The 12,463-nt window shown below is 42.9% G+C and overlaps 1 protein-coding gene across 2 annotated transcripts in view; it reads right to left on the bottom strand.

Moving 5' to 3' along the window:
* The window catches only part of NSD2 (nuclear receptor binding SET domain protein 2), a 73,733-nt gene extending 61,612 nt beyond the window's left edge, over window positions 1–12,121 (bottom strand). The window contains exon 1 of one of the 2 annotated variants that reach the window (XM_061359809.1): window positions 11,948–12,121. The gene's annotated coding sequence lies outside the window, so the exon portion shown is untranslated. The remainder of the gene's footprint in view (window positions 1–11,947) is intronic. The other variant, XM_061359808.1, reaches the window with a different exon arrangement.
* Between the last annotated feature and the right edge of the window lie 342 nt (window positions 12,122–12,463).

Genomic DNA, 12,463 nt, shown 5'->3' with positions numbered 1-12,463 from the left:
AAACATGTTTCAAACTGTGATTCAGCACATTTAACTGAAATCGTATCTATTTTAAGGAACAACTGATGACAAATTCTATAAATTTTCAGGGAAAAGGCAAACCCGTTATGGAACATGTGACACATGTTTATGGAGACGAGAACAAGACTCCCTTTAAAAGAAAAAAAGAAACCCAGACCAGTGAATTGTTGCAAAATCTGTGCTTCCTTCCCACAGATTCTTAACAGACCAAACCAGAATGCAAAACAAGAGATTTGATTTGGGCATCTAAATCCCCTTTAAAAAACAAGCCTACAAGCGAGGAGCTTTTCTGCGGCTGCAGACGCCCTCCAGTGGTTGCCTGGACCAGCCAGAGCTCCCCCCTTCGCTGTCTGACACACTGCTGCAATCACGGCTTCCCACACGAGGACCAGCACCAACAATGCCTTGCGTGACTCCCTCCTGTCCATCAACTGCACGGTTAAGTTAAAAAACATTTTTAATATGGTTCCATGAGGTGCTTATCAGGATCTGCATTGAGGCATCTGCATTTTGTAACTCTACTTTAGTGCATAATTCTACTAGCGTATTTTTTTGTCCTGCTTAATAAGTCATCTTGCTCTCATCACTTATTTCACTAAGCTAGAAAGCCATCAAGCTTGAGGCAGACCAGGTCAGCTCAAAAAAAGCAACAAATAATCACATTATACTATCTTACTGGTGTACTCAAACTCAAGATGCTGGATGCATTAAAAAGTCATAGCTGAAGAGTTCCAAACATAAAAATCATTAGAGCATCACAGAATCATTTAGGCTGGGACCTCCTCAGATCATCTCTTTCAGCCCCCTGCTTAAATCAGGCCTAAAGCAGATCAAACTGCTCAAGGCCTCATCTGGAAAACGACCATTAAGGACCTAAGTGAAAAGATGCTGCTTAAAGAAATCAAGTTACTCTTTCTAGGTAATAAACCTAAGAGCAGCAATTCCGTATCACAAAAATACGAAGACCAGTAAGACCATGCAGTGAAAGACCCTGAACTTTCAGGAGTTACTTTGATCTGCCTAAACATCTGAAGATACACAGCATGCAGATTTCAGCCCTTCAGTGAGTGAATGTTCATGTAACAGTTCTCACTAATAGAGGCCACTAAAAACAGCTGAAAGCACTGAAAAAGGCCCCTCAAATCACTGGAGCCAAGAGACAACAAACCCAGGAGTATAACTGGTAAAAAGGAATTCAGTGTACCCAAGCCAATAAAGTGAGAAAATGAAGATAAAGGCAGTAATTTGAGACAGCAAGATTATCACAACCAGATTATAGAACATGGAAAATAGACCATGTTTGTAAAAAGATTTAATGGAGCCAAATGAGAAGAGGCAGAATAATGAGCAAAGGTAATAGATGTGAGCACCTATAAGCAAATATAGCCCTATGGGGAGATGAGGCTTGCAGAGATCAACTGGCAGGTTAGTTACCATCTCTAAGACAACCAACGAAGGGAAATTGCTGATATGTATCTCAGCCCTCCTTGTAAAAAAGAAGCTACACTGTGGGGTTCAGTTAAATGAAAGAAGCCAGCACATATACACAAGGGAATAATAAAAGTTTTTGAGAAAGAAGGGAAAAATTGAAGCTAACTGAATTTTTGCAGAACCTTTGCCATCTAAAATCCATGGCAGTACAATACCGTAAGCAAGAAAAAGGACTCGGCTCTTTGTGAGAAGAGGACAATGGAGCAGAAAAGAAGAAAAGGGGCAAGGAAAGAAAATGATCAGCAGCAGATAACCAAGCAGTACCGGGAGCTTAGAATTAATACTAGAAGACAGGACATGAAAGAATGAAGTGAGACAGATCACAGACAAGATCTGGTTGATCAGAGTTGTAAGAGTAAGGTCCTGAAGCAGCTGAGCAGATGATTAGATTTGGTAGGTAAAGTGCCAGACCACAGTATCACATGGAAGCAAAAGCAATCCCTTTTTCTAGATTATTCTGTATCTATAGAAAGGGAAACCGGGGGGAGGGTAGAGAAAGGAAGGGGACAAAAGCACCACATGCCAGTAGCAGCTAATGAGCTTAAACTACTATCGTCCCATATTGACTGTCTGGTGACCCAACAAGTATTACTTTTACTAACAAAGAGAAAAAAACATGATAGCTACGGAGTCTGCTGAATAAATGTATTCTGGCCTGTGAAGAAACAGTTTTCAGTAAGCAAAAGATGTGAGTTATCAGAGAAACGTCTCTAGGTATTTTAATCAGACAGTGCCTGCAATGGCTTTGTCCACATTTTCATACTAAGAAACCCCTAGATTCTAAATAAGACAAATTATTTTGCAGGCATTTAAAAGAATGTTATTAATTACTTGAAGGTCTATCATCTGACAGGAGTCATAAGCCAAATACAGTTAGTCTGCATGTCAGATTCCTCCTTCACTGTCCAGGCCACTATCATTTATGTGATACTTATTATTCATTTCTTCCACATCTGCTGCAATTTCAGAGATGCTTTTCTTGTGTGTCAGAAATAATGGAGTAGCCCATTCCTTCCAATTCTGCCAAAGGGAGTGAACAGAGTAAGTAATCAACAAAAAAACATCGCCATTAAATACCACTTCTGGGGTTTTTTTTCCTATGCGTTTTCTTAAAGCCATTTCTCAGGTGAATTACTCAGGGAGGGAAGGGGGAATGACACACCTCACTACAAATTCACTGTAAAAGAACTTTATCCACAAAAGCTATTTTTATTACCTACAAATGAGGCTTTCTGCTGGCACTGGAAAAGCTAATAGATGACTGCTGCTTTTTTCCTGTAAGGATAGCTTTCTGGTAAGTCTTCTCCATTCTCTCACCAATTTTAAGAGCAAAGGTTACTCCTATTTTCAGATCAGAATGAGTCAAAACACTTGAAAAGATTAGTAAAGATACAACACATTCTTGACAATACATTTGAAAACTCAAGTATACTTACTCCCATTATCTTGTGTAAAATAACTAAAATATCACATAGGAGTAGAGGTATTTACCATCTTGCACCACGCTCAGACTGTTCACTATATTAAAAGAGTAAAAAATTACTACAGGATTTAAATTAAGAAAAGACATAACTGAAAACTGCACTGTGGGCTTGCCAAAAAATGTTACAAACCAGCTCTATCCAGCAAACTCAAAAGCATTCCCTCTCATGAAGAAAACCATTACTGTAGTAGCTGACAAAGAACTGAAACCAATTACACCAAAACTTTCTAACAATTTACCACTTGTCTTAGAAAAAATGTAGGAATGAAAAAAAAGGAAGCTTTAGTCCAAAGGAGCCAATTTTGAGTTTAAAAGCACCTGAAGCAAAGACTTCGTTAATCTTGCTGTAGAGACACAATGATTTCAGTTAACCGGTCAGCTAGCAAGACCTGTAAAGTAGGTTTAGGTAAGCGCATGAAAATTTCCTTACACTTACAGTCCAGAAACATGTCTATATAGAGATGTAAAATACATTTGCACAAAACCATCAGGCATATCTTGAAAACTGCTTGAAAAAGGGCAGGGTATTTACATCTGTATTTACGCTTACATGTCACTCAATATTTTTTTTTTTAATCAAAAAAGTATTGATCTTCTCTTGTTTTGGATTTGCTTTTTTCCCCTCACCAATGGATAAAATTTTAGAACTTCATTGTTACAGTCTATATTCATCAACTGAAACAAGCATTCACTGACGTCTCACAAAAGCAACAGGTAACACCAGCTTGTACAACTGAGACCTGTAGCATGGCAAGTAAAGAATTTCTTCACTTGAAACATTTCTTGCTAGTGCAGAAAGTGAGCTTACAAAACTAATGGACCTGACTTTTTGTTCCTCCTCAGGAAAAGCTTTTGCAACCAACCCCTGCTGCTGAGGACAAGGCTAGAAGACTGCTCATCAGGACTCCTCCCCATTAATCCATTTTCTTCAAAATCAGAAGAAGTACTTTATTCCACTTGCTGCAGAAATATCAGTTCCACTCCTGCTCCTGGAGAGGGTGGTGAAAGAGGGAGATAGATTTGAGTGAATTAAAATTCTTATAAAACATCATGTTTCTGTCTGAAGAGAGAATACAGATATTACTGTGGTGGGACCACAAACCAAGCAGAAGAGAATTGATTCTCCTCTGCAGATAAGCAGATGGGAACACTGGTGCTTGAAACAGTAGGAACTACTGGACTTGCCACCAGTATTTAACACAGAAAGGTGGCCCTGAACGATTGCTTAACAAATGGCTAAAAGTAAAGAAAAAGTAATGTTTTCAAAAGCAAACTTGAGACTTTTCTGTCTTCTGGAGAGCTCCAAATGGCTCACCTGAAGGGGATGGTCCCTCTCTAGCAAACCAGGACTTGGTAATTCAGTACAGACAGAATAATCCTTCAATCTAGGTGTTTACTCACTAATGAAATGATGTGCCTCTGTCTCTCAGGTGGGCCAGGGTTGCGCATCTGGCTTCTATTTAGCTCGGAAACAAAGCAGTAAATGCAATCCCAAATAGCTCAGCACTTAACTGCTGAGTTTCTTCCTTATTGACACTGCTATTTCACCTGGTTCCAGTCTCCTTTAATTTCTCACCCCTTTAATCCTACTGCTTTTTCTTTTCAGGATCCTACCTCTGCTCCTTGCCCTTACTGCCATATACAGTCATGACAGCACAGTAAATGCCCAAAGCCCCGCTGAAAGCATCATAAAATTACCGATTGTGCAAATACTGAGATGGGAAGATCAAATCTGGGAGGACACCACAAAACAAATTATGACTATAAATTATGAATCAAACGGTAATAGTAGCAAAATGGTATTTGCTCCACCTCTACAGAAATATATTGTTTCCCAGATCAGGCCAGACAGCAATTAATTTTAATACAGAGGATACAATCATTTTGCCGAGATCCTTAAAACTCTTGCTATCTTTGTCTATAATGGCATGAAAACCTAGGTTTAGATGTCAGAAGCGTACTTGGTACATTGCAATAATTCTAAAAAGCACCATTGTGACACTGGTGATACATGAGGCCCTGTCAATAGTACAAAAGCCTAGCTATATGTAGACATAGGAGAGATTCATAATCTTCATTATGGAGCACTACTTGGCCATGTCTTCTGCTGTTCATAAAACCAGCAACACATTGCACTGATAATGTACCTCTCTGACATGGACAGGTAATACATAAACATATATATGATTTGTTTCATTGAGTACATTCCACTTCACACCCCATAACATTAAGTAAGGAACTAGAAGGTGAAGTTCAGAATGAGTTAACACTGACTCAACAGTCACATGGAATTTTACTTGCAGACTTGCACTTTTCATCAAGAACTGTGTATTTCCATACATGAACAATGTAACTGTGTACAACATAATGCTGGCCACACTATGCTAATTCTGGTCTATTTTACACATAGACTGTAGCGATGCACATGACTATATTAATTATTCTGTCAACGTACTTCCATAAAGCAAAACACACACAACTGGTATACGTATGCCAGGAACACTCAATCAACATCCAAGACTTGAACACTACACATTCTCCAATCAAATCCAAATAGTAGCTACTAAGCCACCTTTCTGGTTTGGACATTATTTGAAGTATTTCCATGTGCTGGGGCTTTAAAATGCTCTTGCCAAAATACATTACCACCTTTCATCCACATGGTTCTAGATTCCCTTCCTGCTTCTTCCACTAAGACTACATCAAAAGTCTTTCCAGAAGAGTGATTAGCAAAACTGTTCCGGGTAAAAGGTCTGGAACTCGAGGCAAGTCTTAGCTTTCTGGAGATAAAGTGTAGCTTACCAATTTAACTTGGGGGTTAAAAAGATAAAACTTCCCTGTCCAACAAACCAGTTCCTTCCTGTCCACTTCCCCAAACTCCTGTGTTGAGAGGTCTGCAATTGGCATCTCTTGCCATTTTTGCTGTTCTTCCTCCCAGCACGCCTCTAGTTCTGTGGATTACTTCACTACGTCGCCAGATCTAGTTCTTTCAACAAATGCTGCTGTATCTCCTTCTTATGGGAAAATCCAGAAATTCTGACTGTAGAAATAAGTCATGTTAAGCAATTGTAACTGCTTTCCTTACTTGCAGAGTTTCTGAAGACTCAGCTATCACTACCACTACTGAGCCAAGCATTCATCTGATGAAGAGATTGTACAACCACAACTTACTATGATTTAAACCTATTACTTTGCACTCCTGGTGAAATTTCAGTCATGTTCCACTTCAATTACAGCACTTGTTTCCAGTTTGTTCAGGAGTGCTACTATAAAACAGCTTCTGATGGTCAGCATTTTGCATCCACAGGAAAATCACAGTATTAATTTCATTCTGAAGTATCTGTTTGAAAGTTCTTGGCAATTACTCCATAAACTGAATGATCCATATTCATATCTTTCATCACACACTGCTCTCTAAGGTTCATACTTTGGCTTAAATCCCTCTGGCTTTATTATCAGAATAGAATCTGGGCATTCTTTAGTACAGAGATAACTCCCCAATTTAGATGTTTCTGAGCGCCAGTGCAGTCAGGTCCTTTGCTCCGATGGCATCCCACCAAGGCTGGCAAGTTCCACAATTCATTTATGTGATACACGATCCTGGGAACCTCAGCTCCACAGACTAACCCATGCCACAGCAGGAATATTTACACTTCAACTTGTTATGAATAAATAAATTAAATGGATCCCAAAAACTATTCCAGAAGGCTGCATTACTGCATCTCCTTCCTATTGCTTCTTTAATCAGTAGCTTTTATAAGTATTTCAAATGGTGTTTAGATCACATTTCTAATAAAATCTTTACTAACCTCAGCCTTCTTTTTTGAAGGTATTTTTGCCACAAAATCTTTCATCTTCTGCTCCTTGTGTATCTCTTATTTAGTAAGGCAGAACTCAGAAGACAGGAGAACACCTGCTATTATGTTTTTACGATGGCAAAGAAAACATGGAATTCCATTGTCAGCCCTCAAGGCCAAATATGCTTAAAGATTATTATAATCTTAGAACACGTATTTGGGGGTTTTTATGTGTATTTTAGCACAGATGTGAGATGACAGTATTTTAGCACTTCGATATGAGGCACAGGCCAGAATAGGTTTCACAAAGACAGTTAAATGGCCATCTCAGCCATCAGAACAAGACTACCTTGTGCTTCTCCAAAGAGCCACACAGAAAACCAACAGAAGAAATATGTTAAAGCTTCTATGAAGTCTACTTGAATAGCACATCATGCTATATAGTTTTCCAAACATTTGCCATGTATGTATCCTTACCCCAAATATGGATGAATATAAAATAGCTCCGATTTGTGCTGGAGAGCTGAATATCAAAGTTCAAAACAAGATCAAATTGCTATCTTGCACTACGATAAAAATAGGACAAGGTAAAAAGATTGGCACAAAACGAGAAACTGAGCCATCACCTGTTGAGTAACCCTTCCAATTTAACACATGCTTTAAGCCACTCATATGCTTTACTAGTTTCAAATTATGTCAAATACAAGAACCTACATCAGTGGTGCCCCACGGCAACGCAACTTTGCCCACCATAACAATACTGTGAAGTGTGTATGGGCTACTACTTCTCTTTTCCATACTTAACTAGATTTCGTTTGACTTCTATGAAACTGTCAAAGATTTTCCAACATCTTCTTCCACAGGTAGCTCATCACACCATTGTACTATCAGGATAATTTACATGTAATGGTATAATTTCTTAACACTAGCAAGAGGGATAGCAGAAACCTTGCTTTTGGTTAAATCTTTAGCAGGTATATGTTTACTGCATACAAAATGTGTTTTAAGGAAATTATATTCTGGTGTAACCTATTATACACTTCAGACAGAAGCAGCTTCTCAATCATACCAGAGAGACAATAGATTATCTGGTGCTAAAGTTAAGAGTTTCTGTGAGCAAAGTAATGCATAATGGGCTATACATGAACCTATCATCACCATACAAAAGGCATTAGTGTATATGATCTGTTCTCCAGAACCTTGCATATTTTTGCGGCTTGCTATTCACCAGAAGGGCAGCAGAAAAGATTATGGTCTAAATTTCCCTTATAGCACATTCCAAAAACTTCTCTTCCTGCTGATGCTAGAAAATCTAAAATAACTATGCAGGACACCATCAAATTGATAAAAACATTAAAAATAGCACTTGATATATCACTTTTGTAATTTCTGTCATTACAAACTGAAAGGAAAAAAGTAGATACATTATATAGCTGTCTTACTACCTCCAATGACTGCAGGTCATAACAGAAGATGATTTGAAGGTGATGATTCAGAATGTTCCCAGAATCAAAACCTTCCAAGCACCCATTAGTTTTATAAAATAGCTAACTGATCCATTCAACCAGCTCCACGAATCTGCAAGCTGCAGGGTGGCTACTGGCAAGCACCCCCTAAGTCCTCCACAATCATGCACCAAAGGGAATCTGGACTCACATAGCAAGCTCTGATGGGAAACTGTTTTCTTTCTCCACTTTACCACCTGACCACTTTTCCTGATGCCATATTCCATCTCCACCTTCTCTTTTACACCACCAAGATTCCAGCACATCCTCAGTGCTCAGACATTTCTCAAAGCTACATCCTAACTGGAAAGTGATGCTTCTTGGAAACATGGACTTATCTGCTTAGATCCACGTCAGTATCTCCATTCTTTTTTCCTCCAAAAGCTAGATTAGAGAATTATACCAGGTCTATCACCTACTGCATTATTACTCATCCCACCAAGCATTTCTGTATTGGTTTCTGACTACTGAATGTTAGGGTATCTTCTGTTTTCAGCAATACCACTCAGTGGATGCCTCCCACTATGCAGCACAGTGTGCTCAAGAAGTGAAAATTCTGCCCTCCCCCCCCCCAAAAAAAGGCTAGGTGCTTTACCTTGTTCTACATAGTACGTACTTGCCATTTTCATGCATTCAACCACCTCCTATGCTTAAAACCTAACAGATGTCTTGTAGGTATGTAAGCAGGAATGACCAGAGGTGACCCAAATGCTGCAAGAATTGTGCTTATATCTTCCGCTCTTCATAAACCTACACACTTGATCCAGTAGTCCAACCAGAGTAGGGGAACCTTTATAGAGGTATGGAGTCCTGAAGCAGTCAATAGGCTTTGATCGACCACAAGGAAAGAGCTGCATTTATCAGTCTGTAGAAATAAGGCCTCGCTTGGGAATCATAGTGACACCAGTGGAACAAAAAGCAGGCTCAGTGCAAAAGTGAGAGGTGAATGGGCTGTGAACAATAGGACACTGAAAAACAACTCCTTCTTGCCATTCCTTGGCTATCTTGTTTGTGTCAAAATCATTGTGCTAACTTAGGTATATATAAATAAATATATATACATATGCATATATATATCTATACCCATACACATCAATTTCACCACCCAAATATTTATTAGAAAGCAGAAAACAATCATTTCTGCTTCCAGTCGAAAATAAACTGGAGTTGACTGTGTTGTAATACCTAGTCTATTGCATGCAGGGAGTAATTTAAATGCAATAGTCTCAGCTGCAAAGCAACCGCTGGCTTCAGAAAAAGCACGTAGCCCTACAGATATGAAAACAGTTTTTTCATTCTTACTAGCCATTTGGTGGACTTGTATTGAACCAAAAGGAAATATATGCTACATTTAATTTCAATTTCCTAAACCACTCTAAATCTCCACCCTTAAAGCATAATGACCCAGTTTCTTCTGATATTTTCCAATCATATTTGGTAAATCAGTGGGCTTTACAATACTTTTAACAGCTGAATTTTTCCAAGTATGTATGAGTGTGGACACTCCTATAACCTTCAAAAGAACCAGCCATACAGTCTCCATGAATATCCAGAGCTTTGAAATACAAAACTGTCGTATTTTCTGATGGCTGCATACAAGATGAAAATCCCAGGATGTTTTACTACATGGGATACAGATGTTTACTGAAACAACCAGAATTGTACATACTGTAAGTACAGAGCCCTGAATGGTCCTGCAAAACAGTGGTTTTATTCAATGAATACATCAAATAGTCAAATACCATGCTCTGAAATTGAGGAGTTTATTAAGGTTGCTGCATTTCCTTAACAGAATTCCCACAGCAAAACAAGCAAATAAGAGCTTCAGTGATAAACTGACAGAAATCCTACTAATGTACGAACATTTTGGTGAGGAACCAGATTATTCTTGCAGCTGAAGCCACATACTCCATGTTTCAGGAATCCTAGTACGCATACATGTCTGCTTAAACCACCAGCAAGGGCTCTGCAAAATCTATTACAAACTTCACTGCCACCCTACAGTGTTTATAGTTACCTTCCTTAGATACCTGAAAAGCCTAAATGCCAAACAGATCCTCCTTCTTGTTTTGGGGTCTTTTTTAAATCAGACCTCATTTAGTTTACCTGGTGTGGGCAGCACTAGCTCCTAAATTCTAAACTTAAGGATCGTATTAAACCAATTTTAACGCAAATGCCAACAAGAAACTATTCACGCCCATAAAATACACGGGCAATGACTGATACCAGCCTCCTGCCTGTTTAATGGCTATTAGGCCAATTTTCTCTGAAATGTGTTTAAATACGGTGTTTACTCTCCGTGTACTTCTACTAGCATTTACTCCTCCTTTCAGACAACATATTTAAAACAAAACAACCACCAAAACCAAAAAGCAAAGTATAAATATGTTCAAGAAGTATGGCAAATTCCCTTTTCCACCCCCAGAGCGGTAAAGCCACAGCGGATGAGCTGTAACTATGGCCTTGGGAATACAAGTTCCCCAGGCTCTTTTACCACACAAATATCAATTCAAGTTGCAAGAACCCTATCCTCTTATACTTAATGGGAGATTGAGCCAATAAGCCTGCACGCCTTCCCAGGAATGTTTTCTTCTCATTTTCCTAACAAGGCTCTCCTCCTGAACAGGTCCAGGATGGACTGCAGAAGGGTGTAAGGAGAAGGATCATCACACCAGTGTTTAGTGGAGGAATAAATCAAACATGGCTTCCCCCTCCATACATTTCCAGAGTTACATTCACTCCTGCTGCCGTACAATCCCAGTCCTACCCGGAGGGAAGGGGCAGGAGCAGCCTCCACCTCCCCACACACTCACCGCCACGGGGGGGACGTTTGCAGCCACCCCATCCCTTCAGGAGGCGGTTTAAACCCTGGGGGAGGCTTTTTTTCCTTTCCTCCTCCTCTCCCCCCCCTCCTCCGGTTTTCCTTCTGATTTGCACTGATTGATCCCCCCTTCCCCAGGGAAGGAGGTGGGACGGGTGGGCACCTCTCCATTACCCCTTTATGTTGCCCCTGACCTCCCGCAGCGCCAAAAAGGAGGAGGGCAGGGGGGGAAAGGATGAAGCTGCAACAGCCGGGACTCGGCATCGCTCCTTTCCGCTCCTCCGCCACCCAAGAGTCAGGCCCAGCCAGCAGCAGGAATCCTGCGGCAGCCGCCGGGGGAGGGCGGCCGGGGGACCCCCGGCCCCTCAGCCAGGGCCAGGTAGTGGGGGGAGGAGGAAAGGGGACAGGGGGGAGCGAACAAAAAACCCTCCTCCGGGGAAAGGTGAAACGGGAGCTGCGGCTGCCCGGGCAGCGCGATGGAGATGGCGGGGCGCCGGCAGTAAGTTTGAGGGGAGCGGAGCCCCGTCGAGGAGTCCCTGCGGGGAACGGCCAGAGCCGGGGGGCAAAGGGGGGGGGTTGGGATGCTCCACGACGGGACCCCCGGCCTCCATAGCGCTGTGCTGCTCAGAGCCCGCGGTCCCAACCCCGGAGGGTGCTCCCGGTGACCGCGGCGAGGCGCGGGGCCGGGCGGCGGCATTCCCACGGGCCAGGGAGCCTCGCCGCCGCTCCCGCCTCCCGCCCGGGGCCTGCGGGAACGTGCCCCGGGTGCCTCCTCCCTTCCCCGGGGAGGCGGCGGGGGTTGAGCCGGGCGCGCTGCCGGCCTACTGACCTGTGCCCTAGCGCATCCTTCTGCCCCGAGAGCCGAGCGGAGGCGGCGGCGGTAGCTCGGTGCCGGGGAGCGGCGGCGGCAGCGGCGGCGGGAGCTGAAGCGACACGGCAACAGCGGCGGCGGCTCCGGCGGTCCTGCGCGGCGGCCCCGCCCCCTCCTCCGGCCAGAACCAGCGCGAAAAATCCGGGCCGCTGATTGGCCGCCGCCGCTGCGCTGCCCCTGGAGCGGCTGTTTCAAATCCCCCCGCACGGAGCCGCCCGCACGCGCGGCCCAGCGGCCGCGAGCAGCGCCACAGACAGCGCCAGCGGCGGGGCGGGAGCGGGGCCGCCCTGACGGGCCCGGCAGTGGCGGTGGGGAGGGAGCGGGGCCGCCCTGACGGGCCCGGCAGTGGCGGTGGGGAGGCAGCGGGGCCGCCCTGACAGAAGGAGAGGGGTGGAAGAGGAGCGTGGGCCGGGTGCCAGGGGAGGGAAGGCTGCGGCGTGAGGTGGGGTTGAAGGCGGGAGCTGTGTGGGGCCC

The sequence above is a fragment of the Neopsephotus bourkii genome, unplaced genomic scaffold (assembly GCF_033783945.1).
Source record: "Neopsephotus bourkii isolate Nb327-2 ecotype Australia unplaced genomic scaffold, CSIRO-AGI_Nbou_v1 NB_994, whole genome shotgun sequence".
Taxonomy (NCBI): domain Eukaryota; kingdom Metazoa; phylum Chordata; class Aves; order Psittaciformes; family Psittacidae; genus Neopsephotus; species Neopsephotus bourkii.
This window is presented reverse-complemented; position numbering and strand designations above follow the sequence as displayed.